Source organism: Phyllostomus discolor, chromosome 15, assembly GCF_004126475.2.
Source record: "Phyllostomus discolor isolate MPI-MPIP mPhyDis1 chromosome 15, mPhyDis1.pri.v3, whole genome shotgun sequence".
NCBI classification, from domain to species: Eukaryota; Metazoa; Chordata; class Mammalia; order Chiroptera; family Phyllostomidae; genus Phyllostomus; species Phyllostomus discolor.
The window spans coordinates 5701373-5727557 of record NC_040917.2 but is presented as its reverse complement, the minus strand read 5'-3'; the positions used below and the strand labels follow the sequence as shown (position 1 = coordinate 5727557).

Here is a 26185-nt window from a genome sequence, read left to right as displayed (position 1 = left end):
GTCTCTTGCAGCGCAAGCGCCGGGACCCGGCCCATGACCCTCAGGGCGGCATCTGTGGCATCTGCAGGTCATGCTCCCAGGGTGATTCCGGCATGTACCAGGGGTGGAGACCCACATGACTCGGGCGCCCTCATGTCACCAGATCATCTTGCCGAGCATCCCAAGTACCCTCAGGGCTCTCCAGATCAGACGATTTTGAACTTTCCGGGGGTCCCTGATGCTGTGCCCACCCCGACGGAGGGGCTGGACTCTGGTCCCAGGGCACACTTCTGACTGGTCCCCATTGCGGCTGCCCGAGGCCCACACAGAGCGGCCAGGCTCCAAATCACCTGACTTTGCTCCTGGAGGCGCCTTGGAGGCCAGGCCCCACCCCCCGCTTTTCCAGGAAGGCCCAGTCACTGAAGTCCCCCGCGCCCCTCCCCGCCTGGCCACCCCTCCTCACCCGACTTGGGAGTGAGGTGACGGGGTCCCTGACCCCCAGGGCAGGCAGGGCCACCCAGTGGGATAGCTGGCAGGGGGCGAGGAAACGGATTCACCGACTACAACTAAAGACAATGGAGTCTTTTAAGCATGTGACCCCATAGGAAGGGCCCTAAGCCCCCAACCGCCCGGCCAGGTGCCCCTGAGTTCCACTGGAAGAGTGCCCCTGCCCTCCGAGGCCGTCCAGGCAGCACACGCCTGCCTGACCTGGTGGCGCCTCCCTCCACGTACACGCGTGAGTGTCCGTGGCCCACCTCGACCCCACAGGAGGAATCGGGGTGGGGCGGACCACGCACCCTGGCCCGCTCGCTCGACTCACGGGTGTTCGGCCGACAGAGGCGAGGGGGAGGCGAGCCCACTGCCCGGGGGAGGGCTCTGTCACCGCTGGGCACCCCGAGCCCCTCACTCGCAGACAGGGCCCGCGGGAGGCTCTGGCGGGCCGTCCCTGGCGCCGCACAGCTCCGCGAGCGCAGGGCAGCACTCGGTGGGGAGGGGGGGTCCCCACCCCCCAGGGCTGCTGATCGGACTGCACTCCGCACGGCATTTAGACTTCCTGGAGGACTGGATGGCACTGTGCCTTCTCAGCCACCCTCCCTAACGAGACTTATCTCCACGAGCTGTTCACGCACCTTGTCCGGCAGAGGGGCTCAGTCTGTCCCCCCGGCAGATGCCTGGGCCACCAGTGAGCCCAGAACCCCCACCCCACCCCCAGCCTGAAGGGACCAACCAGCTTGGACGAGAGGGACAGGCCTGGGTGCTGGTTGACCCCCCACCTCCCCGGAACAGGGTGCAGCTCTTGCTTAGGGGGCCACAGAGCTTGGCTCCCCAGCCCAGGCCCCGCACTCACCAGGATGGCTCACTTCCCCTCCTCTGCTGCCCCACTGGGGGGCACAGAATCTCATGAGGGGCATTATGAGGTTCCACAAGGGCCCCATCTGCTCTGCGGGCTGGGGGCAGGAGACGCAGACGGCTGGCGGAAGAGGAGAGTGGCGCTGTGCGCTCCAGGCCACAGGGGAGGGACCAGGACAGCCCCTCACCCCAGGCCACGTGTCACTGCTGGAAAGACACCTGACCTCTGGCGGGAAACGCTCTCACGCTCTCACGCAGGAGTCGTCACTTCCTTACCTGCTGAGAGGCAGCGCGGTGACACACCTGGGCAGGGGGCAGGGGCAGGCTGCTGGCGGCCGCAGCTGACCGTTGTCAGAAGAGGGGCTGGTGCCGGGCTCCTGCACCGAGGCTCTGAAACCACAACCAGAGAGGGGTCGGCAGGTGCGGCACCAGCCAGGTGCCCCCCCGGCGGCCCCGCTCCTATGGTACCCACTCCTTGTGCTCGGGAACTGTCCCCGGAAGGCCCAGGACTCTCGTACCAGAGCACAGGCGGGCGAGAGGCCGGAAGGGAGGCTCCCAGCCATACATACACGGCCGCCCAGGCCTCCCCAGACAGGCCGCCCCCCACCTGCACGCCCCGCCCACGCACCGCCCCGCTCCAGCCGACTCTGCCAACCAGAAACAGATGTTTCTTTCTTTTTTTAAAAGCAAGTAATTATTTATTTTTAAAAATTCTTTTTAAAAAAAATTTTTAAAGATTTTATTTATTTATTTTTTTAGAGAGGAAAGGGAAAGAGAGAGAGAAACATCAATGTGTGGTTGCTGGGGGCCATGGCCTGCAACCCAGGCATGTGCCCTGACTGGGAATCGAACCTGCGATGCCTGGTTCGCAGCCCGAGCTCAATCCACTGAGCTACACCAGCCAGGGAGATGTTTCTTTCTTATTATGAGAAGATGTGTCCATTGTGGAAAATGTGAAGATTGAGACAATTAGAGCAAAGAAAGTAAAGATCGGTGGCAGCACCTGGTCTCAGAGACAATGCTGGTTAACACCGCACACACACTGTTCTCGCACGGCAGAGATAACACTGGCCTCGACCCCAGGACGTGTTTGAGAGGGGGTGCAGTTCGAGGGCTTCTCAGTCTCCTTAGAGCTGGGGACACTCCACACACAGGCCAGGCTCCCCCTGGAGAAGGTGGACCTCTGGCTCGGGGCCACCTGGAATGCTGCTCGAGGGGTTGCCCACAGGATGGCACCGCTTTCGGCACGAAAGGGGAGGACAAGTCCTCCTAACATCCAGAGCAACCGTCCACTCCACCCCAGGTGTAAGATATGTTGGTTTGTCGCAAGGATTTCACACACTGAGCAGACACCTGGGGTATCCCCCGGATTATGGGGGTTGCATGAGCTTGGAGGAGGGGCTCTAAAAGGGAAAGAGATCCTAATTCCCCCGACAAGGACTGACCACTGTGGCAGCAGAGGGCGAGGACTCTCTGCGTGTGTGGGGGGAGGCGCACAGAGTGGCATGTCTCCTCACGGGACAAAATCTGCCCTTTCTCAAGGTCACTCCAGGACGGAGACAGATGTCCGGACCCCTGAGGTGAGCAGCAGAGAATGGGCAGCTGTCCACAGGTGTCTGCAGGAGCTGACTGTGACTACAGGTCTGTGCCATCTCTACAAGAAACATGTGTTCCTTTCTTGTTCTTTGTGAGGCCCTGAGAACGTGAAGCCTGCTCTCGGGGCCACATCAGCCTGCAGAGGCTGCCGTGGGGACAGCCTGTCTGCAATCGCCTGAACCGTATGCACCGCACAGCACGTGCTGCCAGGTCAGACGCCGGCGCCCTAGTGACGGAGAACGAGTGCCTGCCAGCCGGCCGTCCCTGCAGCCAGACCCCTTCATCCCACCAGCAGTCACTCTGCCTTTTTGGCTGGTCTGGGTGCAGCCCCAGTGGCTGGGCAAACCCAGTCTGGGAGCAGGGCCTCTGCCTTGGAGGGTCTCCCCTGCCCTGCACAGGGCCACCCCCCACCCCACGGCGCCCCGCTCTGCTGGGGACTGCCACAGCAGCCTATCCTTGTCCTGCCGGGAGAGGGCCGTCCCGGCAGACGGACCACGCTGTGCAACTGAGACGAGGTGGCTGCATGCTCTGGGACCAGGTTCCCAGGGTGCCAGCTGCTGGCAGCTGTGTTTCATCCCCTGTCATTTCCTGCTTTAAAGTACAAAATACACATTGAAATGTTTGAACTAAAAAACGTATTGAGGTGAAAGTCACATGGCATAAAATAAATCACTTTGACATAACCCATCAGTGGCACTCGGTACAGTTCAAGCGCCAATGCCACCCCCACCCGCATTACATTCCCATCAGCTCAAACAGAACGCCACCCCGCACCCCTCCACAGAGCCCCGGGCACCCTCCCATCTGCTGTCTGTCTCCGTGGATTCACCTGTCTGGACATTTCATATGAATGGATTCGCAACACGTGATCTTTGTGTTTGGCTTATTTCACTTAGCGTAATGCTTTGGGGGTTAATCTACTTTGTAGCACGTATCACTACCTCATTCCTTTTTAGGGCTGGACAGTGTTCCGTTGTATGGATATACCACAATTTTTAACCCATTCATCTCCTGATGGACACTGGGGCTGTTTCCACCTTTGGCTATTGTGGGCTCTGCTGCTGTGGTATCTGTACCTGTATCTGTATCTGTATTTGTATTTTTGCTGGAGCACCTGCTGGGAAGCTCTGTACATCCCCACCGGCCATGTATTAGGGTTCCAATTGCTCCCATCCTCACACACAGGTTATTTTCTGTTTTTCAAATTTTAGTCATACTAGTCGGTCTGAAGTGGGACCTCACAGTGGCTCTCATCTGCATTTGCCAAATGGATGTTGAGCACCTTTTCCTATGGTTGTTGTCATTATTTACTTAAAAACAACTGTCAACAGAAAGTTGCCAGGAGAGGACGGACATCTTCTTCCTGAACCCCGAGAGTGTAGAGGCCAACTGACCCCCACTCCCCTGGGCACTCTGCACGTCCTACAAGTGGGGACATTCCCTCACAAACCACAACACGACCATCAGCGCCGGGAAGTTGACGCTGACGGTGACGCCCACCGAACCCAGAGACTCGGTTCCGGTTACCAGCAATGTCCTTCACCGCAAAGGATGCAGCTCAGAACACGGTGCCTATAGTTCCCACGTCTTAGGATGAATGTCCTTCAGTTTGGGCCCACGTCATGTTTCCTCGTGACACTCAGGTGTCATTCTCGGGCAGGGAGACCCCGGAACATTACTGCGTTCTCGTTTCCTAGCGGGTGGCATGGGGCTTCAATTTGTCCCCTCACTGATACCGTCACCACATCATTCATTAAGGTGGTGTCTGCCAAGCTTTTCCACTTTGAAGCTATGCTTAAAAGAAAAATCCTCACCCAAGGAAATGTTTATTTATTTCAGACAGAGAGGAGGGGGGAGGGAGAGAGGGAGGGATGGAGGGGGGAGAGAGAGGGAAGGATGGAGGGGGAGAAAGAGGAACATCGATTGGTTGCCTCCCGTGTGCACGCCAGCTGGAAATCAAACCCACAGCCTAGGTATGTGCCTTGACCAGGGACTGAACCTTTTTGGTAAACGGGACGACATTCCAGCCGACTGAGTCACCCAGCCAGGGCAAGTCATACTTTTTCATTTTGAAATTGTGGGACGAAACTTGGAAACTCTGTAAAGTTGCTCCTCGAGCTCTCCGTGCACATCGGTCCTTGGACAACACAGGTCCGAACTGTGTGGGTCCACGTACAAGCAACGTTGTTCCAATAAATGTGCGGGTGACCCTCCGCGTGCCCAGTTCCGCATCCACGCTGTTCTATAAGAAAGGCTGGATCGTCTGGGGATTTTGGCATCTGCGAGGGTCCTGCAACCAGCCTCCCGTGGATGCCAAGGGGCAACTTTGTTAAGTTTGGGGGGAGTCAAGAGTTGGACATGCATTTTGACTGTGTGGGGTGTCAGGTCCTGACCTTGGCCTGGTTCTGGACTCGGGCGTGGTCGTCAGCGGGCTATCGCGCATTGCTATCAGGGCTGACTGTGACTCATCGGTCGTCCCAGGCCCGCCACCGCCAGCCCGGAGCCTGCAGGCTGGGGCCTGTCTTTCTCCGTTGTCGTCACTGTTCTCCGACCACGGTACACAGATGACGCTCCTGTTTTAAATTCCTACCAAACCCGCATCTCCCCTCACCCTAGCCAAGCGTCTCTGCTGCCTCGGAGGCAAATGCTGCGAAGTCCCGGGGCCCTTCCCAGCTGTCCAAGGAGAGGGGCCCGACCTCCCAGGCCACCTCGGATGAAGTACCCAGCCACTCCGGGTGTCGGTCTGATGCTAACAGATCCGAGCGTTGACTGTGTGTGAAAAGGTGTTAAAATGTGTGGTGTTTACAAATGTAACCAGTGGCTCCTGTTATGGGCTAAACTCCTCCCCATCAAGCCCCAGTGGGACTGTTTTGGGAAACAGGACTTGGACGAGTAATTAGATTAATGAGGTCACAAGGGTGGGCCCTGACCACAATGGACTGGTGTCCAATAAGAAGAGGAAGAGACACAGGATCCCCCCCCACAGGTCCCCACCCTGCCCCCTGCGCCGAGGAAAGGCCATGTGAGCACCAATGCGGGCTGGCTGTCCCCAAGCCAGAAAAAGGTCTCACTGGGAGCCACCCCTTCCAGTACTTTGGTTTGGACCCCAGGCCTGTAGAACCGTGAGGAATAAATTTCTGTTGTTTAAGCCTGTGGCATCCCATTTTGGTGACTCAAGCAGACTAAGGCGGCTCCTCGCTGCCTATGTGATGAAAGCAACTAGTGCAGGGCAAGGCCACGGATGACTGTCGACAGGCCCCCGGACTGCAGTGGGACACGGGGCGTGTGGAAGGACGAGGGTGAAGCCCCACCCAGACTGCCAGGAGGGTGGCGTCCAGAGCGCACCGGAGGAGTCCCCGGGAAGTCCTTCCAGCAGCTCCAGAGCATCTGGGAGCCGTCTTATCCCCAGGTGGTAGCAAGGTGCCAGGCGAGATCCATATCAGCAGGTCAGAACCGTCTCCACGTGGCTTCCAGGCCCCACGGGGACATGTCCCTTACAAGAGTCTCCAAAACTTGGGGAAGCGCAAAGGACGGCGTCCACATTAGGTGTCTGACGTGCTTTTGAAGCTGCACCCAGTCATGTGCCATTTACCAGCAGGGAGCCATTTCTACCAGAAGCAACGTTGTCTGACAGTGCAGTGGACACGTGGCATCTCACGTGGTTTCCAGGGCGTCTCACATGGTTTCCAGGGCGTGGCAGGAGAGTGACGGCTTCCCAGTGAGGCGCAGGTTCGTCCTGATTCACTGTGCTCACCGTTCTGTTCCGGGACGAGGGGATTAAGACTCCAGGCTGGGAATCAGTGGACCTGCAGGTAGGGAGGGTGCCCTGGGCCCAGTGGAAGCCGGAGGAGCGAGGCCAGAGAGCAGGGTCTGCATCAGAGATCTGAGTGCCCCGGGGGCGGAGGGGGGGTGGAATGGGTGCGGCCCCTCGGGGCTGCAAAGGGCCAGAAAACGGGTTTTCCCTTCCAGCCTCCAGGAGGGACCTTGACTCCGCCAACACCTAATCTAGCCTGGCCAGGCCTTCCAGAACTGCAAAACTCGAATCTGTGTTGTTTTAAGCCCCTAAGTTTGTGGTAATTTGTTATAGGTGCAAATCAGGGAAACAGAGCTAGGTGGTGGACCAGGCCAGGCTCTCAGAGCAGGGTGAGGGTCCCAAACCTGCTACACACGCCTGACACACAGCTGGCCCCCATTCCTCCAGGCCTGTCCCTGGTCCTGCCCGGCTGCACTGACACCAGCTTGGGCTGCAGCCCTAACTGGGAACCACAGCCTGGGCGGCCCAACAACGGACACGAATTTTCTCACAGTTCTGAGTGCAGAAGTCCCAGCTCTGGCCGGCCGGGTGGGGGCAGGGCTGCTTCCTCCCATCCCTCTCTCTGTGGCCCTGCAGGTGGCCACCCTCTCAGTGTCCGTGTCCGCACGTGGAGCCCCTCTTCGCGGGGCCGTGTCCTGGTCCCTTCCTCTGAGGGCCCCAGTCAGAGTGTGTCAGGACCCAGCCACATGACCCCATAATTGCCTCTTTAAAGGCCCGTCTCCAAACACAGTCACACTCGGCGACATTCTGAATTCGATGGGGCGCACAATTCAGCCCCTCCAATTCATGTCCTTCTTACATGAAGAGTAAATTCACACCCATCTCAACAGCCTAAACGTTAGTCTTTGTCCACATCAACTCCAAGTCCAAAATCTCATCGAAATCTCCCCTAAATCGAGTGTAAATCAAGTGCGGGTGAGGTGATTCGTCCGGAGGGAAAACCCCTCTCCAGCTGCGAACCTGTGGAACCAGGCCAGTGACCTGCTTCCGAGTTCGGACAGGTGAGGCAGAGAGGACAGACCTCCCCACCCGGAGCACGGCCAGAGCAGGAAGGCGCCGTGCTCCCCGCCAGTCTCCGCAAGGCCCTTTTGCACGACATGACATCGTTTCAATGGAAAAGGAGATTTTTACAAAGTGGGCAGGGACAGAGAAAAATGATGCTTCTGAGTCTTTCACGTAATTTTTAATTGAGAAAAGGACGGATGCTGCCGTCTTTTAGCTTGGTGCTTTATTGGAGAAGAATACATTTTTTTGTAAAATTTCGAAGGGCGATTAGTTTTCTCATTTCTGGATAAATGATCTCATAAAAAGAGAGAGATGATTTTGTGCCAAAGTATCAGGATTTTACTTTACATTGTGTGTGTGTGTTTGAGAGAGAGAGGGAGAGAGAGAAGTGTGTGTGAGGGATGTGTGACGTGCATGCGTGTGTGTGTGTGTATGTGAGACAGAGGTGTGTGCATGTAATTTATTTCCCCTTGCCTTTGCTCTCTGGGAGTAATTTCACTGCCCTAAAAATCCTCTGAGGACCCGTCCAATCCCTCTACCCCCCCACTCACAGAGGGACAGGTGTGGCGTGCTAGTAACAGACAAGGTCCAAGTCTTTATGACTTTTGCTTCCAGAACCCTGAGCTGAGTGGGGAAGAATTCAGGGCAGAGCAAATACATGCTTTGGCCACGTGCAGATGGAGGCCGGGTTTGGCGTTAAATAGCCACCAGCCAAAAACACCTGGAGCCACCAGAAACTTCTTCAGAGGGAGGCGGCTGTGTTGACATGCTGGTTTGGACATCTGGCCTCCAGAACCGAGAGAGAATAAATTGGTTTTATTTTTGTTTTAAAGCATCCAGCTTATGGTCGTTTGCTACTGCAGCCCCAGGAAATGAATGCACTTGGCCTTCACATTTATACACCGAATTCTTCCTGTGCTCCATTCTCAGTGCTCGCATGTGAACCGAGAACTGACACCAATGAGACAAGCAAGCACACGTGGAGCCTTCCTGCTGGCTTCACAGCTGATGCAGAAAAGTCCAGCTGTGGTTGATATAACTACAATGGTTTGTGCAACATCAATGTAACCTGGCAGCCAAGGGGAGTGGACTGGAAGGCACACGTGTGAACAATGACGACTTCACTGTACTAGTCAGCGGGGGCAGCAGATGTCATTGAGTGAGCAGGTGCACTGCGTGGCCGTCACATTCCAAATGACTGAGCGAGTACAGCAATGAATCTGCATCAAATTTTGCGTTAAGCTTGACCATTCCTCGGTGGGAACTATTTGGATGATCCAGAAGGCCGCAGCTGTCGGCAACTGGTGATTGGCAGCTTCATCACAACAATGTGCCCGCTCATGAACCACATCTCGTGCAGAGTTTTTTGGTGCAACATCAAATTATCCAAGTGACTCAGCTCCCAGATTTGGGGCCCTGCAACTTCTGGCTTTTCCCCAAACCAGAATCACCTTTGAAAGGGAAGAGATTTCAGACTGTTGATGAGATTCAGGAAAATACGACGGGGCAGCTGATAGTGATTGGGAGAACTGTGTGAGGTGCCAAGGCGCCTGCTTTGAAGGGGATTGAGGCGTCATTGTCCTATATGCAACGTTTCTTGTATCTTGTATCTTCCTCAGTAAATGTCTCTATTTTTCATGCTACATGATGGATACCTTCTGGACAGAGCTTGTATTTCCTGCTGGCAGGAGGGTGGTACACATATGTTAAGGAGATTCCGAACTGCATGCTACAGTGAAAGGACACCATTTCTGGATGCCACTAAATGGGCCCACTGATTGATCTAAAAGCCTGTCCCTTCGTACCTCACCAATCTGCATGATTCAACTAGTAGTCCCAGCCAACAAACAAACAAACAAACAAACAGAAAAGGCAAGTCTTGGCCAGAAGTAGGAGGAAGAGTGGAGTCGCCCCCAGGATCAGAGCGGCCCTCTGCACTACCCAGGTGGCTGGGGGTGGGGTGGGGACTCAAAGCCTTCTCGGGGGAGGCATGGAGGGCTGGCAAGACCCCAGACCAAATGGTCATGTGGTGTCCTGAGGGAGAGGGCTCAGGGGCAGGCTTGAGGACAGTGCTCTGCCCCAGACAGGACCCAAGAACACCAAGAACCACCAGCCTCAAGGACCAGAGGGGCACCTGTCCGCACACCCTGGCCCTGCATAAGTTATGGGGGACCCTCAAGCAACCCAGGGAGGCTGGGGACACCTTGTCAAGACCGAGATGAAAGCTCCTTGCCAGCCAGTGGCACATCTGCTTCGGGTAAACGAGAAGAATCACTACCCACAACTCCCAAACCGAGTTGGTGGGGAGAGGTTCCCACCAGCCCCGCCCACCTCGATGCCATCAGGTCGGATGGTACTTGCTAGTGCTGGCCTCCCTGCAGCGACCCAGCTGCCCGGCCCCCATGCCTCCCTCCGCTGTTGGCCTTGATCCCTCCGCCTTCTTTGATTCAAGGGCTTCTGCCACTCATCCAGCTCACTGACACCTCCTCGAAGGCCGACTCCCTTGGAGTCTGACCCATCAGGTAGCCATGCACTTGCATTCACCACTCCCCCTGGAGCTCACAGAACAGGGCTGGACCCGGGACTCGGGGCAGCTCCTCTTGGAGCAAAACTGGCTGCTGCTGTCCTTGGGTGTGGTAAAGTCAGACACCTGCCTGGGGTTTCACGGAGGGACTTGACTAGGAAACAGGTGAGCCTGACGCTTGTGTGAGGAAGGCAGAGGTCCAGAAAAAGCGTTATGGTTACTCTACTTTCCGACCACGTTTAAGGTGATGACTGGATTCATTCTTCTGAAATGTCAAATATAAGAGACTTTAAAAACATTGACACCCACTCCCTCTATATAATATTCAAAACTACACAATTCCAGCCCAGCCCTAGAGCTGGCTGCCGGCGCTGACTGTTCGGTGCCTGGAATCCCCGCCCCCACGCTTTTGTTACAGAACAAAAAGGGGGGCCAAGGGCAGCTGAGGCAATATACTATTACCCGAAAGGAATCCCCCAGGTTCGTTATGTCCCCCGCCAGAGGAAAGACTTCTCTCAATGCCAGAGATCGTGAAAAGGAAAGGAATTTATTATTCATTTGAAATAACACAAACTAAAGTTCCCCACAAACACACACAGTCCTCCCAGCACCCTCCACGTGGCAAAAGGGAGCAGTTCCAAAGCCTCGTGGTCCTGACTCTCACCCAAGCCACAGGGTCCCAACCAAGACACCAAAGCCACGTGGTCCTAAACAGACGTGTGGTCCCCAAAAGAGAGACGCCCAATGGCTGCCATGCCTCCATTTAAATCCCAGCGCCAATCTTCCTCTGCAGCCCCATTTCCGGCTCCTCTCACAATTGGCCACAGCTGCCAGCATCCTGGGCAGGTGTGGCCCTGTGGTGGGGAGCCAATCATCTCCAAGCTCTTCTGGACCCTGTTACAAGTCCCTACTTGGGCCCACCCCCCTCTTGGCTGCACCCTGTTACACTTTTGCTTCTGCTACCTCATCTCTGCACCGCCCCACTCTTCCTGCTAAAAGCCGCCTCCCCTCACCTTCTCAGCATCGTTCAGGTGCTGCCAGCCTCTTGGAAAAAGCTCCCCTGAGCTGGCCACTCCCGTTCCTATGACACTCCCAGGCTTCTCATCGTCCTCGGGGCAATGGGCCTTGTATTCGAGTCATCGTGAACCTGTCTCGTCTTCCTTTGCAGTGGGCTGGCCCTTTTGAGTGCAGGGAGCCTGCTACGTTCATTTCTGTATGCTCAGGGCACCTAGCAAATGGTTTGGCGCCCAGTAGACATTTAGTTAACTGAATCAAATACAGAAGAACAAACAAAAACCCAGCATCAACTCCTTTCGCTGAGCCAATGCCACAGGTGCAAGAGTGGCGGTGGCCGCTACAGAGTCTCGCCACTTGTTATTGCAGCTTACATTCAGTTAGACTTTGTGTGAGTTTCAGGCGGACCAATAGTGGTTAGACAATCGCACACGTTACAAAGTGTCCCCCCAATATTTCCAGGGCCCACCTGGCACCATGCGTGGTTATTACAGTGTTAGTGACTATATTCCCCTGGCCGTGATTGACATCCTGTGACTATTCCGTAACTACCGATTTGTACTTCTTTATAAATTTTTTTTAATCCTCATCCGAGGACATTTTTTCATTGCTTTTTAGAAAGAAAGGAAGGGAGAGAGGGGGGAGGGAGAGAGAGAGAGAGAGAGACAGAGAGAGAGAGAGAGAGAGAGAGAGAGAGAGAAAGAGAGAGACATTGACCGGTTGTCTTCTGTATGTGCCGGACTGGGGGTCAAACCCAAAATCTTCTGGTGCACGAGAGGGTGCTCCAACCAGCCGAGCCGCACAGGCCAGGGCCAGATTCGTATTTCTTAGCCCCTTCACCTTTTCACCCATCCTCCCAACCCCTCCCTTCTGGCAACGAATAGTCAGTTCTGTGTCTATGAGTCTGTTTCTATTTTGTTTGTTTGTTTATATTGTTCTTTAGATTACAAATGTAAGTGAAATCATATGAAATTTGTCTTTCTCTGACTTATTTCACTTAGCACAATAGCCTCACAGTGGTGTCCGACCTGCGGCCCAGAATGGCTATGAATGTGGCCCAACACAAAATTGTAAATTTACTTAAATTTTTTTTTCTTCATCAGCTTTTGTTAGTGTTTGTGTATTTAATATGTGGCCCAGAGACGCCACAAGGTTGGACACCCCTGCTCTGTGGCTCTCCATGCTGTTGTCACAGGCAGTAGTATTTCATTCTTTAAAAAATTTTTTAATATATTTTATTGACCATTGGAGTTGTCCTATTTCTTTCTCCCCTTTATTCCTCTCTGCACTGTACCCACCTTCCCACCAGCATTCCCTCCCCCACCCTAATTCATGTCCATGAGTCATACATATAAGTTCTTAGGCTTCTCTATTTCCCATACTATTCTTAACCTCCCCCTGTCTATTTTGCACCTGCCATCTATGCTTCTTATACTCTGTACCTTTTCCCCCTCTCTCCCCATCCCACTCTCTTGCTGATAACCCTCCATGTGATCTCCATTTCTGTGATTCTATTTCTGTTCTAGTTCTTTGCTTGGTTTGTTTTTGTTTTTGTTTAGGTTCGGTTGTTGATAGTTGTGACTTTGTTGTCATTTTACTGTTCACAATTTTTACCTTTTTCTTAGATAAGTCCCTTTAACATTTCATATAATAAGGGCTTGGTGATAATGAATTCCTTTAATTTAACCTGATCTGAGAAGCACTTTATTTGCCCTTCGGTTCTAAATAATAGCTTTGCTGGATAGAGTAATCTGGATGTAGGTCCTTGCCTTTCATGACTTTGAATAGTTCTTTCCAGCCCCTTCTTGCCTGCAAGTTTTCTTTTGAGAAATCAGCTGACAGTCTGATGAGAACTCCTTTGTAGGTAACTGTCTCCTTTTCTCTTGCTGCTTTTAAGATTCTCTCCTTATCTTTAATCTTGGCTAATGTAATTATGATGTGCCTTGGTGTGTGCTTCCTTGGGTCCAACTTCTGTGGGACTCTCTGAGCTTCCTGGACTTCCTGGAAGTCTATTTCCTTTGCCAGATTGGGGAAGTTCTCTTTCATTATGTTTTCAAATAAGTTTTCCATTTCTTGGTCTTCCTTTTCTCCTTCTGACACCCCTATGATTTGAATGTTGGAATGTTTAAAGTTGTTCCGGAGGTTCCTAAGCTTCTCATTTTTTTTGAATTCTTGTTTCTTCATTCTGTTCTGGTTAAATGTTTATTTCTCCCTTCTGCTCCAAACCATTGATTTGAGTCCCAGTTTCCTTCCCATCACTGTTGGTTCCCTGTATATTTTTCTTTATTTCACTTTGCCTAACCTTTACTTTTTCCTCTATTTTGTGACCATATTCAATCATTTCTGATTAGCAGTGTTTTGATCTCTGCATCTGAGATCATTTAGTTCTTTTTCTGGAGCTTTGATCTGTTCTTTCATTTGGGATATATATATACATATACATATACGTATATATATATATATGTATATATATATATTTTGGTCTTGGCATGCCTGTTAAGCAGGAGGGGGAGGAGCCTTAGGTATTCACCAGGGCGGGGCAACCCACATGGATGTGTGGTGGGGCTGTGTAGGGGGGGAGGGGTCAGAGGGGGAACAATGCCACTCAGCTCTCTCCCTATTTTCAGTCACTTCTCTCCCCCTACCTACAAGCAAATTGGGCCCTTCTGATGCTGATTCCTGGGTGGGTGGGTTTGTGTATGTCCTAGGACCTGGTGGGTCTCTCCAACGAACTCTACTATGAGACTGGGAGTGTCTCCCGATGCCTCAACCCCTACAGGATTTTACAGTCAGAGGTTTTGAAGCTTTATTTCCCTGCACTGTAATCCTGGGTTGCGTGGTCTGTCTTGCTCCCCAGTTGTTCGTCCCAGTTTATCCACACCCAAATATGGGACTGAGCGCTCTGCCAGCCACCACCTCAGCCACCCCAATCCTCCAGCGACTGTCTTGCCACGAGTCCTCTCCTCCCCTGCTGCCCGTCTCTGTCCCTCCTACCACTCTGGATTAATGTTTCTTCTTTAACTCCTCGGTTGTTGGACTTCCATACAGTTATATTTTCTGGCAATTCTGATTATTATTATTTTTTTGTTTTTAAATGTTGTCCTTCTTTTGGTTGTGTGAGGAGGCAAAGTATACCTACCTATGCCTCCATCTTGGCTGGAAGTCTCATTCTTTTTTATGGCTAAGTAATATTCCATTGTATGTATGTACCACATCTTCGTTATCCAAACATCTGTTGACGGGCACTTGGGTTGCTTCCATATCCTGGCTATTAAAAATAATGCTACAATGAACACAGGGCTGCATATATTCTTTCAAGTTAGTGTTTTGGGTTTCTTTGCATATATGCCCCAAAGTGGAAGCACTGGATCATAATGCAGTTTCATATAATTTTTGAGGACCCTCTACACTCTTTTCCACAGGGGCTGCACCAGTCTGCATTCCCACCAATGGTTCATGACGGTTCCCTTTTCTCCATAGCCTCACCCAACCTTGTTGACTTAATGATGAAAGCAATTCTGATAAGTGAGAGGTGATATCTCATTGTGGTTTTAATCTGCAGTTCTCTGATTAGTGATTTGAGCATCTTTTTGTATATCAGTCATCTGTATGTCCTCTTTGGACAAGTGTCTGTTCAGGTCTTCCCCCCACTATTTAATTGAATTGTGAGTTCTTTGAGTTCTTTATAAATTTTGGATATTAACCCCTTATCAGATGTATAATTGGTAATTATCTTATTCCATTCAGTGGGTTGGCTTTTCATTTTGTTGATGTTTCTTTTGCTGTGCAAAAGCTTTTTAGTTTGATGAAATGCCATGTAATTATTTTTAAAAGATTTTATTTTTAGGATGAAGGGGAGGGAGGAAGGAAGAGAAACATCGATCCGTGCCTTGTGCACACACTGCAACCAAGAACTGAACACACAACCCAGGCATGTGCCCTGAGCAGGAATCAAACCAGTGACCTTTCAGTTGGTGGGACGATGCCCAGCCAGCTGAGCCACACGGTCAGGGCTGTTTATTTTCTTTTGTTTTCCTCTCCAAGGAGATATATCAGAAAAAACACTGCTAAGAGAAATGTTAGAGGTTTTACTGCCTATATTTGCTTCTATGAGTTTTATGGTTTCAAATCTTACATTTAATCCTTTAATCCATTTTGAACTTATTTTTGTGAGTGGTATAAGGAGGTGTTCTCATTTCCTTTTATTGCATCTCTCTCTCTCTCCAATTTCCCCACCACCATTTACTGAATAGACTATCTTCACCCCACTGTATGTTCTTGCCTCCTCTGTCATGCATTAATTGACCATGCAGGTGTGGGTTTATTTCTGAGGGCTCTGTTCCATTCCATTGACCTATATGTAAGTTTTTATGTCAGTAGCATGCTGTTTTGATTACTATAGCCTTGTAGTATAGTTTTATACCAGGTAGTATGATTCCTCCAACTGTGTTCTTCTTTCTCAAGATTTTCTGTGGCTGCTGGGGACCTTCTGTGATTCCATATAAATTTTTGCATTACTTGTTCTAGTTTTGTGAAATATGCCACTGGTATTTTGATAGAGATTGCACTGAATCTGTAGATTGCTTTGGGTGGTGTGGACATTTAACGATGTTAACTCTTCCCATCCACAAACACGGTGTGTGCTCCCATTTGTGTCCCTCCGCATTTCCTCTCACCCTTTGTAACAGCCTGTCATCTTGCCCCCCAAAGATGTCAAGTAAAATAGCTCAGGTAGGAATAAAACTAGTAGGACAACTTAGCAAATTCATACACTATTAGACACCGCCACCTGACTTTGAGACTATGTAACAACTGAATGGCTTGATCTCAGAAAACAAAAACGGTAACGTGGCTCTCATTCTAGATTAGACGAATTTGTGACTCAGAGACAGCGAGCTGTCCCCACAAGAGGAAGAGGACCTGACTGCGAGGGCTGCCACCTTCTGACACTGTTGAGAGTCTGTCACATGTGTTGACAGATTTTTCCATGGTGGCTCTTCACACTGTGCAGACAGACACAGACCAACCTGTGCTGCTCAGGTAGCTCAGCACGCAGGAGAATGTTGGAACAGCAGAGAAAAAAGAGACAGGGACACGCGAAATGAGCCTGGAAATAACCTGGACAGATGCGTGTTTCCCAGGAAAAAAGACGCAGAGTCTGACACACGTTTTACCTTAACGTGTTGACAGCCTGTGGATGATCCCGGCAAAGTGCCGTATTTGCTGTGTACAAGGAGCACTTTCTTTACCCAAATTTTTTGAGGGAGAAACAAGGATGCGCATCATACATGGGTGTAATGATTACATACCATGGGTATAGTAGTGGATATAATCATCCCGTGCATAATGTGCAGAAAAACATGGGTGCGCATTATACACAGTGAAATACAGTCGTTTTGGGGGGAACTGTCCCTGAGCACTAGAGGTGGTGGCAGTGAGTGGAGGTGAACAGAGGGAAATGCCCCCTCCTCCCCGCAGCCAGAGAAGCCACAGACCACAGGGTCTGCACGGCCAACCCGACCCTTGGAAGCACCTGAAGTGACGCCAGTCCTCCTGTGCTGGGTGGCTGGGCCGTAGGACATCTCTGGGTAGGACAGTGAGCCAGGGACACTGGTGCTGGCCACTGTTGTGAAAAGGCGTCTACACAAGACGGGAGAGTTGTGAGTGAAAGGCTGCAAAAAGCCAGAAGAATGGAGAATGGGCGCGTGGCCCAGCCCACAGACAACATTTTTGTGAGGGACCAGGACAGGTGCAGAGGCCAGTGCTGCAGTCTGAGAGCAGGTGGAATAAGGATCTGGGCAAGGAGAGGCTCCCTGGGGGCGGGGGAGAGTCAGAACAGGAGGGCGGCGACTGGGGTCTGTGAGGGCATGTGGGGTCCCACTGGCCCCTCGCCTGTGCCCACTTCGGCAGGGAGCATGAGGGACCGATGGCCGGTCCCACAACCAACTCATGCGCCTGCATGGGGAGGCCCGGCCTTCACGCACCGCCCTGTGGCGGGAGCAAGGCTGCTGGGAGATTCGTCCACAGGACAACACTGTTAGTGAACACGGAGGACCGGAACTGAAAGGGATTCTGCAGACAAAGGTTCTGATGGGTTTGAATCTACCGGTCCCTTCTAAAGTTAAAAAAAAAAAAAACAAAACAGAATAAAAATAGCAGTCTCCCTTATAGCAGTACTTCTAACAGCTACTGACTCACAAGATGAGACATAGAGAACTCAGCGATACACTTAAGTTCCTTTCTACCCCGTTGATGCACACTTGCAAATTAGCTATTTACTCTGCACGAGACACCCACACTCAGTCTGCAGCGGGTCCCTGCGTGCACTGGGTTCCGAGCCCTCGGCAGGAATCCTGGTAACACTGTGAGCAGCCCAGGGCTGGAGGAGGGGGCCACTTGCCCTCCTTCAACCAGCCAGTCGGTGGATGGGAACCGGTGGCCCCACGCTGCGAGCAGCCCTCCTCTGACCTCCATCTGGGGACCTGGGGTCCTCCCTTTCCCGGACAGGCGGGCCTAGAGCTGGGGTGGGGGGACTGGCTCTGGGTGCAGACAGAGCGTCTCGCCTACTGCTCAGCGCTGCCCTGGGGCGGCGGAGGACCGGGGCGGAGAAGACAGGCAAGGGCATTCTGCTCTGCACCTTCACAGTAGGTTCCGACAGCAGGCCTCAGGGACTTGTTGAGGAAGGCTCTCAGGAAGGCAGGACCCCAAACGCACCTAGACAGAGAACAGAGAAGGGCGCGGATGGGCCTGTCCCTGGGACGCCTGTGGTTGGGGGCGGGGCGGTGAGTAGGGCGAGACCACCGGGGGCAGGGGAGGGGCATAGGTGGGGGGAGCGCAGTCCGCCCAAGAAGCAGGCCCGCAGCCTGTCGTCACCGCACTGCCAGCCCATGCCCGCAGCAGCCTGTGGCCGTGCAGCGCCACCGTCGCCAGCGCTGATGCCACATTCTCCAAGGTTTGGATGGGTAAACAGCACCTGTAAGGGAGAAAGGGAGGAGGTTCGGGTGGACAAACAGCACCTGTAAGGGAGACAGGGAGGAGGTTTGGATGGACAAACAGCACCTGTAAGGGAGACAGGGAGGAGGTTTGGATGGACAAACAGCACCTGTAAGGGAGACAGGGAGGAGGTTTGGATGGACAAACAGCACCTGTAAGGGAGACAGGGAGGAGGTTTGGATGGACAAACAGCACCTGTAAGGGAGACAGGGAGGAGGTTTGGATGGACAAACAGCACCTGTAAGGGAGATAGGGAGGAGGTTTGGATGGACAAACAGCACCTGTAAGGGAGATAGGGAGGAGGTTCGGATCGGCCCACATGCCGGGTTCATCTCCAACGCTCAGACAGCCCAGAGGGCCAGCCTCTCAGTCCCTGGCTGGCCTGGGAGGTGAGATGGGCATGCGCAGGACTGGGAGCCGGACAGCTGAATTACTCCTGGATCTGCTCGTCATTCACTATGCAACTTTAGGCCATTACTTAACCCCCTGCTTTCTTCAGCTGCAAAACGGGAAGAGAAATCATTATATTTTTTCCTATCGCTGCTGTGGCAAATTGCCACAAACTTATGGCTTGCAACAATACAAACTTACTATCTTAGGGTCTGGTGTGTGTTGGGCCACAGCTGCTGGGGGTTCTGGGGAGAGCTCGCAGCCACTCTGCTCCCCAAGCCAGCAGCCCAGCCTCTTCCAGTCTCTCTGGCGCTGCTGTCCTCCTCTGGTGAGGACACGTGATGGCACTGGGCCCACCAGGTAACCCAGGAAAATCTCCCCATCTCAAGACTCTGAACTTAACCACCTCTGCAAACTCTCTTCTGCTCTGTAAGGTAACAGATTTCACAGGTTCCAGGAATTAGGGCGTGGCCATCTTGCGGGGGCGGGGATTGTTTTTCCAACCACAATAGTTGCCAAGGCCTAAACAGCTAATACCATAAAAGACACTTAGAGACCAGCTGTAGCAAGCACTCAGTAGGTGTCAGCTATTATTATTATTATTTGCCACGCCCTCTTCCAACCATGTTGTCTGACAAGGTCGGAATGTGGAAAGAAGGAATTCAAGGAATCCATCTTCCTGGAAGAGAACGAGGCATACAAAGGGGGGGGGGGCGGTAATTTTCCTGGGGATTGCTCTTAATAATTTCCTTGCTGATGTTAATCATGGTCTTACTTTGTACCCTGATTCCCATAAGAACAGGCCATGAGGAGAAAGAGGCTCGAAGTGAGTCAATGATTGATTTTGAGGGAAATTCTGAAGGGACAACTAGTTCTCCCTAGACTATTGAATCCTGCCCAAATTGTTTAAACAAGGTGTTTATAAACCTGAGTAAGAAATTATCCCCGATTGTGCCCATAAAAGAATTCATGAATCAGTTACCAACAGGCTGAATTATTGGCAGATTTTCCCACGCCTGTTCCTTACCCACAGATACAAAGGGTCTTCCAAGAAAACAAGAAAAAAACTATATAGACCCCTACCCATAGCCCAGGGATACCCCTGGGTAGCATATCAGATTAATGGCAAATTATGGTACCCCCCAAGAGGAGCTAATAGTCTCCAGAGGGTTCCAGATCCTCCACTGCCTTATACAGGAGCATATAATGAGGATGGCATTAGAATGGTCAATAAGGATGGAGTCCAAGTGCCTTATAATAGTCTAAATTTCATGGAAAGGCTAGCTCGAAGCAGACCTCCCTGGTGTTTATTAACCAAGGAACAAAAAAGGTTTACTGTGGCTGGATTTCCTGTCCATCTCTCCTTACATGTTTGTTTTGATGATTAAAAGGTGGTGGGATTGTTAGACACCTGTATCTCAGGTTTATTGAGTCGCATAATTCCAGTGAAGTTGTATAAAATAATTTCTTGACTAGAGAACAAAATCCTCTCTAATAAAATAGCCCCTGAATGTCTAAAAGTTGTTGGAGTAACAGCCCCTCCTTTACCTTGAGTAGGAATATATATCAATCAGAATTAGACAGGCAAAGAAATAAGAGAAGCCGGTTAGCTATTACAAACTAAGCACGTAGAAACAGTTACCAGGGAGTCAGAGTCCATGGTGCATAGAGAAACGTTTTAGACAGAAAAGGTAAACAGCCAAGTTAAACATCACAAAGGCCTTATAATAAATTTCCTATAACCTCTACTCAATCTAGCGTATCCTTTTGCCCCATGACAAATTCTGAGAACTTTAATAAACAATAAGACATTCAAACTCTGTATGTACAGCTATTTTTAATTGTCTGATTTATGGCTCTCCTGGTCAAAACAATCTTTGTTTAATATAACTGAATCTATGGAAACTTTTGTACTTTTCCTGGTCACCTTTGTATTAGTTTTTTTCTGCTTCACCTCATCGCAAATGTTAATTACTACCAAAAATGAAAGTATAAAAACCTGCTTGTACTTGCAATGGAAAACAGAGCATCACCGTCCTTTGAGTCGTGTGGTCGCCTGTCTCCCATCGCCGACGCCTTACCCCCCTTTCAGAAACCCCTGGACCCAGCTGCGGCCGGACCGTGGCAATTATTAATGCCGTTTGCTCAAGCAGAAACCCAGCCTGGAAAGCCACCCACTGGCCCGGCCCAACCCTTCCCTCTGGCCAAATCCTGAGCCCTCTGTAGGCCTTCCCTGCCCAAGACTGGGTTCTGCGTCCCGCACTATTTGGGAGGAACCTGTGCTTGATTCCATGTTGTGCCAGAATCATCCGCCTCCCCCACTGGATTTTCAGTCCCTCCAGAGCGGGGACCTCCCTGTGCTCCTCTCCGAGCTCCACCCCAGCACACGGCACGCAGACGCACTTGCGGCTCATCAGAGACAACGTCCTTCCTGACTCCCAGCAGACGAGGGGCAGGCAGGCTGGCCCAGGCCACAGCGCTGCTGCTGCCAGAGGCAGAAGGGGAGGTGGGCGGGTCTGTCCTTTGGGGTCACCGCGCTCCGCACAGAGGCGGTCCTTCAGGGTGCACAGCTGCTGCCCAGTGAGGAGGAGAACGGGAGAAGACAGGGCCGCGCGTGTGGCTGGAAAGGACACTCGGGTCCGGTGGTGCTTCAGCCACATGGTGTTTGCGGGCAGCCACTGCCTCCAGCTCCACCAGGGCAGGCGAGGCCAGCACAGGAAACGAACTGGGGACACCGACACAGTTTGGGGGTTACCACAGGCAAGGGGGCGGATGCACAGACCTCGCCCGGTTCAGTGGTTTGTAAAACACAGGTTCCCAGGCTCTGGCCCAGGCCTGCTGAGTCAGAATGTCTGGGGCTGCGGCAAAAAGCAGTAGTTTTGGAAACACTACCCAGGTACAACTTCCTGCCAAGATGGTGATGTAGGTAAACGTGGCTCGCTTCCTCGCACAGCTACAGCCAAATTACACTAAACTACGGGAGAACCGTCACTCAGAACCGTCGGAAATTGAGCAGAGTGGAAGTCCTGCAACTACGGAATTTAAAGGAGAAACCACATCGAGAGTGGCAGGAGGGGCGGAGATGCCGAACAGCTGGTCCCAACCCCACACGTGGCGGGTAAAGATTGGGGGGGATGTCTCGGGAGTGACGGGTCCTGGCCCAAGTCACAGGGCACCCAGTCTGGGCTGTGGGGGGCTGAGTCACCCGGGTGATTTGATGTCTCACCAAAAACCTCTGCACAAGACATGATGCATGAGCGGGCACATCGTCGTGGTGAAGCTGCCAATCCCCAGTTGCCCACAGCTGCGGCCTTCTGAGTGATCCGAATAGGTTCTGTGCAGGAATGTCCAAGCTTAACACCAAATCCGATGCAGATTCGTTGCTCTGCTCGCTCAGTCGTTTTGAAAGTGACGGCCATACAGCGTGCATGCTCACTCAGCAGTGTCTACCGCCCCCACGACCAGTGCAGTGAAGTCGTCATTGTTCCCATTGCCGGGCCCCGTGGCACGACACAGCCGTGCCCCTGACCCGCGGGGAACACGTCCCGAGCCCCCAGGGGAAGTCTGAAGTCACGGACGGCATGAACCCCCACACTGGCACTTGCACGGAGCACTTCACGGCTTGTCTTTGGCGCGCCGGCTGCTGGTGTCACTACTCGGCACGGTGACTTGGGCACTGGCACTGCGATGCCCTGACAGTCACGGTGTCACCCAGAAGGCTTCTCAGTGGCACAGGGGCGGGAGCATCTACAGTGTAAAGACGCTGGACACAGGGACGGTCCATGTCCCGTGTGGGGCAGAGCAGGCCGGTGTGAGATTCCCCATGCTACTCAGAACGGTGCGCAATTTGAAACTTGAGAGTTGTCAGTTTTTGGAATTTTCCACTTTTAATACTTTCGGACCTCCGTTGACTGCGGGAAACTGAGACCACGGACAAGGGGCCGCTGTGTAAAAAGCCTGACCGAGCGGTCTCCTGGTGCGTCCAGGCCCACGGCAGCAGGACCCCCAATCTCGAGATGGGGGGTCCGTGGTCCAGCCTCCCGGGGCCCCTTGGGAGGCTGTGTCCCTGGGGCGTGGGGAGGCCGGCCGCTGGGCTGCTGCCACGTCCGCAAAGCAGGCGAGAGCTCTCCGTGCCGTGCGTCGTGCTGCTCAGCCTGTCCCTCTGAGTGGTGCTGCCAACGCTGCTCCTGGGGACGCAGTCACCCTGTGCACTGGGGGAGCGGGGGCAGGAGCCCCAGGGGAGAAAATCCTGGTCCTGTCCAGGAGGGCAGCTGGACAGAAACCACCTGTGGCCCCTAACGTCTCACCTGCCCCCAGTCTCGTGGGCTCCAGGCGCACCAGACACGGTGGGGTCCAGCCAGTCACCTTGGTCTCCGGTCGGCACTGCGAGTCTTTCCGGGAGCAGCCCCCGCAGAGCTGCCCCCTCCCCGGCTCCCAGCTCCCTTCCTGTTGCATTGTCTCCCAAGCACTTATTACAGTTTAAGGTGCTTATTTATTAGTTTGCTTACTTAAGTTACTTTTGGTTTTCTGACTTCTTATTATTGTTCTGACCCCCCCCCCCGCCCCCCACCACTAACCTGTAAATTCTGTGAGGGCAGGACGGGCTGGCTCCCCTCCACTGCCTGCTGTTGTTTACTGCTGCGTCCCGGCACCGAGAAGGAGCGGGGAGGGGAGAGCGAGGAAACCCACCAGGGTTAGCACAGCTCACGACACAGGTGTGGAGTTGGGGGGGGCCAGGGAAGGGAGGCCAGGGCCTGGGGATTCCAGGTTGCCGTGGTGACCGTGAAGCAGGGCCACAGGAGCCTGGGGGCAGGAGGAGGGGGACCCAGAGGCTTGGGAAGCACATAAAATAAAAACCCCTCTCACTGGGGCTGATGAACTGTAGCCCCCACGAGGCCAGTGTGTCGGGGACAATGCACACAAACAGGGCCGGGCTGGACATGCGGGCACAGAACATGAGTCATCAGAGCGGAGGGGGGTGGCGGGCGCAGCAGCCCCAGGGGTTGGGGGGCGGGGCGTCCCCTCCGAGGGACCTGGCCTCCTAAAAACCTGCACTGGGAGGAGGGTGCATTTCACAGAATGACTTTTGGTTTGCCCCCACACCGCTGTGTTCACCTACCACCCCTGGGCGTCCCTGGGAGGGTGGTCGCCCACCACATGGCTTCGAGTGGGCACCGGGGACCCCGTCTGTGTCCAGCCAGGCTCTGCTCCTCCCGGACGGCCCCTCCTCACCTGCAGGTCACACACGCCGTCCCCACCTGCCTCCTCCTGCCTTCTCTAGGCCAGGGCGTGTTACCCTGAGAGACCAGCCCCAGACGGGAACCCTGGGCTCCCCGGACATTGGCCCCTCCCTCCCCCACGCCTTCAGCCAGCAACGCTGACCCAGGGGCAGGCCGGAGGGCCTGGGGACCCACCGAAGTCCGCCCACGGGCTCTCCCTGCCCTCCCTCTTCTGCCTCCTTGCTCGGAGTGGCCCCGCGCGGCATCAGAGGGCCTGAGCAGGGCCCGAGAAATCCTGCATCTGTCCAAAGGCAGCCGTGGACCCCCATCCTCAGGGCACAGCCTCCCACAGGCACCCCCCTTCCCGCAGCCCGCAGCCCGGGGCCTCTGCCCTGCAGGTCCCTCTGCCTGGAAAGCCCTTCCTCATCCGTCTGGACTGAGAAACCTCACTCCACTGCTGGGGCCTGAGGACATGACGTCTGGGGCAGAGCCACCCCCCCCCCCCCCAGTCCCGCTGTGCGGGTGTCACTGCTCCCACAGAGCTCTGAACGTGCCTGTCACAGCGTCCTTCCAGGGGCAGGGGCACCCCCGAGCTCTGTGATGGGCCCGCCTGCCGTGTCTGACTCGTGCTGCAGTCCCAGGGAAACGACCGGGGCCCAGCCTGGGGGGCTGGTCTCAGGTGCCACAAACGAAGCCCTCGGACCCCCACGGTGGTGTACGCACGGTGTTTTAGAATCTCCTCCATTGCTTCAGCAAGTCCCACGCACTGAGGGAGCCGTTCCGTGGTGGGCAGAGACAGAGGAGGAGCGCACGGTCAGCAGAGAAACACACAGGAGAGCCAGGGAGAGGCTGGCTGTCCAGGGAGGCTGGTCACCGTGGGGACCAGGAGGTCTGGGGTGCAAGTCCCACGACCAGCACACCTTCTGCTCAGTGAGGTTGTGCTGGGCCGGCCCGATGATCAACTCGTTTCAAACAGCACTGAGTACAACAGAGTCCAGCACCAGAGGGGTTTGGAGAGGAGCTGAGAGTTCGAGGAATCAGACCCACTAGAGAGCACAGCGAGCCTGGGGCTCGGGGCTGGGCCCCCAGGCAGGACACACGGGGCTTCTGCCCAGCGCCCGTGTCCTGAGAACCTGGGGACAGGGCAGAGTGGGGGTGGTGGGCGGTGGGCCTGCGCTGCCGTCTAGACAGGGCGAGCATGGAGCCAGTTCTGCCAGACCCACCAGGAGGAGGAGGATGGTGCTGAGACTCCAACTCAGAGGGTGGCAGGGCCAGAGTGGGACCACCCGGGGGCAGCAGGTCTAGGGACGTGGAGACTACAGCCTCTGTTGGATGGAACCCCGCTCAGGAACAGGATGCAGAAGCTCATGAGGGCCAGCGCTCCACCTCACTGCAGCAACAGTTCCATGGCTGACATGGTCGTCAGTCCCTGAGGGGTTTCCCTTGTGGTTCAACTGGGGGGGGGGCGGTGATGTCTCTGTGCCCAGGCTCGCCGCCCCTGCGCAGCCGCACTCCAGACCCACCGCTGCCCTGCGCTGTCTGGGAGCCCGATGGCGCCTTCGGTTCCGGTCACACTGGCTTTCCCATCGAACGTTTGCTTGTACACTTAAGTCACCTGTCACCTTAGCCAGGGCGCGGCCCTCCCCGGTCGGCGTGGCCCACAGCTGTCAGGGGTAAACAAGCAGCTGCAGATGGGGGCGCCCTGGGCTGCAGAGCAGCTGTCGGGGCACGAGCACACAGAACTGCCCCAAGACTGGGAACAGAAATTAAACCAGCAGGATTCCTCACGCTGGCCTGGCACACCACAGGCTGGGGGCTCCAGACGCCACTGCCGGGGAGAGGTCCCGCTGGAGACGTGGAAGAGGATCTGATTGCACCACCCTGAACACGCGGCTCTGGCCCAGGGATGTTTTGAGCTGAGGGCAATTAAGGGCCAGCAGACACAGCAGGCCCCACCCCCGTACAGGGACGCCGCCCACACGTCTGACAGCAGAGGACGCAGAAGGTGTGCCCTGCAGACCTCACCACGCAGCCCTCACCTGCCCTGAGTTTCCCCCGAGAGTTAGTTAGTTGCCTTCCCAGACTGACCGTCCCTAGAAACTCGGCCTCCCCTCTGCCTTGTCACTGCCCCACAACTTCTCTCCCTCTGTTAAAACACAAGCGTGGGGCGGGGGGGGGGGGGGCTCCCCGTTCCTGCTCGGCGGTGCTGCTCCTGGGGGCCCCGGATGACCACCCTTCTCTGCTGTTAATCTCCCCTGCTGTCGCTCATTCCCAGGCTGCAGACAGGGAACCTCAGAGGGC

General features: G+C 54.1%; 1 protein-coding gene across 2 annotated transcripts in view; it reads right to left on the bottom strand.

Annotated features, from left to right (window-relative positions):
* GNG4 (G protein subunit gamma 4) overlaps window positions 1-26185 on the bottom strand; it is a 52045-nt gene that overhangs the window by 21731 nt on the left and 4129 nt on the right. Inside the window, exons 2-3 of one of the 2 annotated variants that reach the window (XM_036016089.1) lie at window positions 1606-1719; window positions 1328-1450 (exon numbers count right to left, since the gene is read on the bottom strand). The gene's annotated coding sequence lies outside the window, so the exon portion shown is untranslated. The remainder of the gene's footprint in view (window positions 1-1327; window positions 1451-1605; window positions 1720-26185) is intronic. The other variant, XM_028531364.2, reaches the window with a different exon arrangement.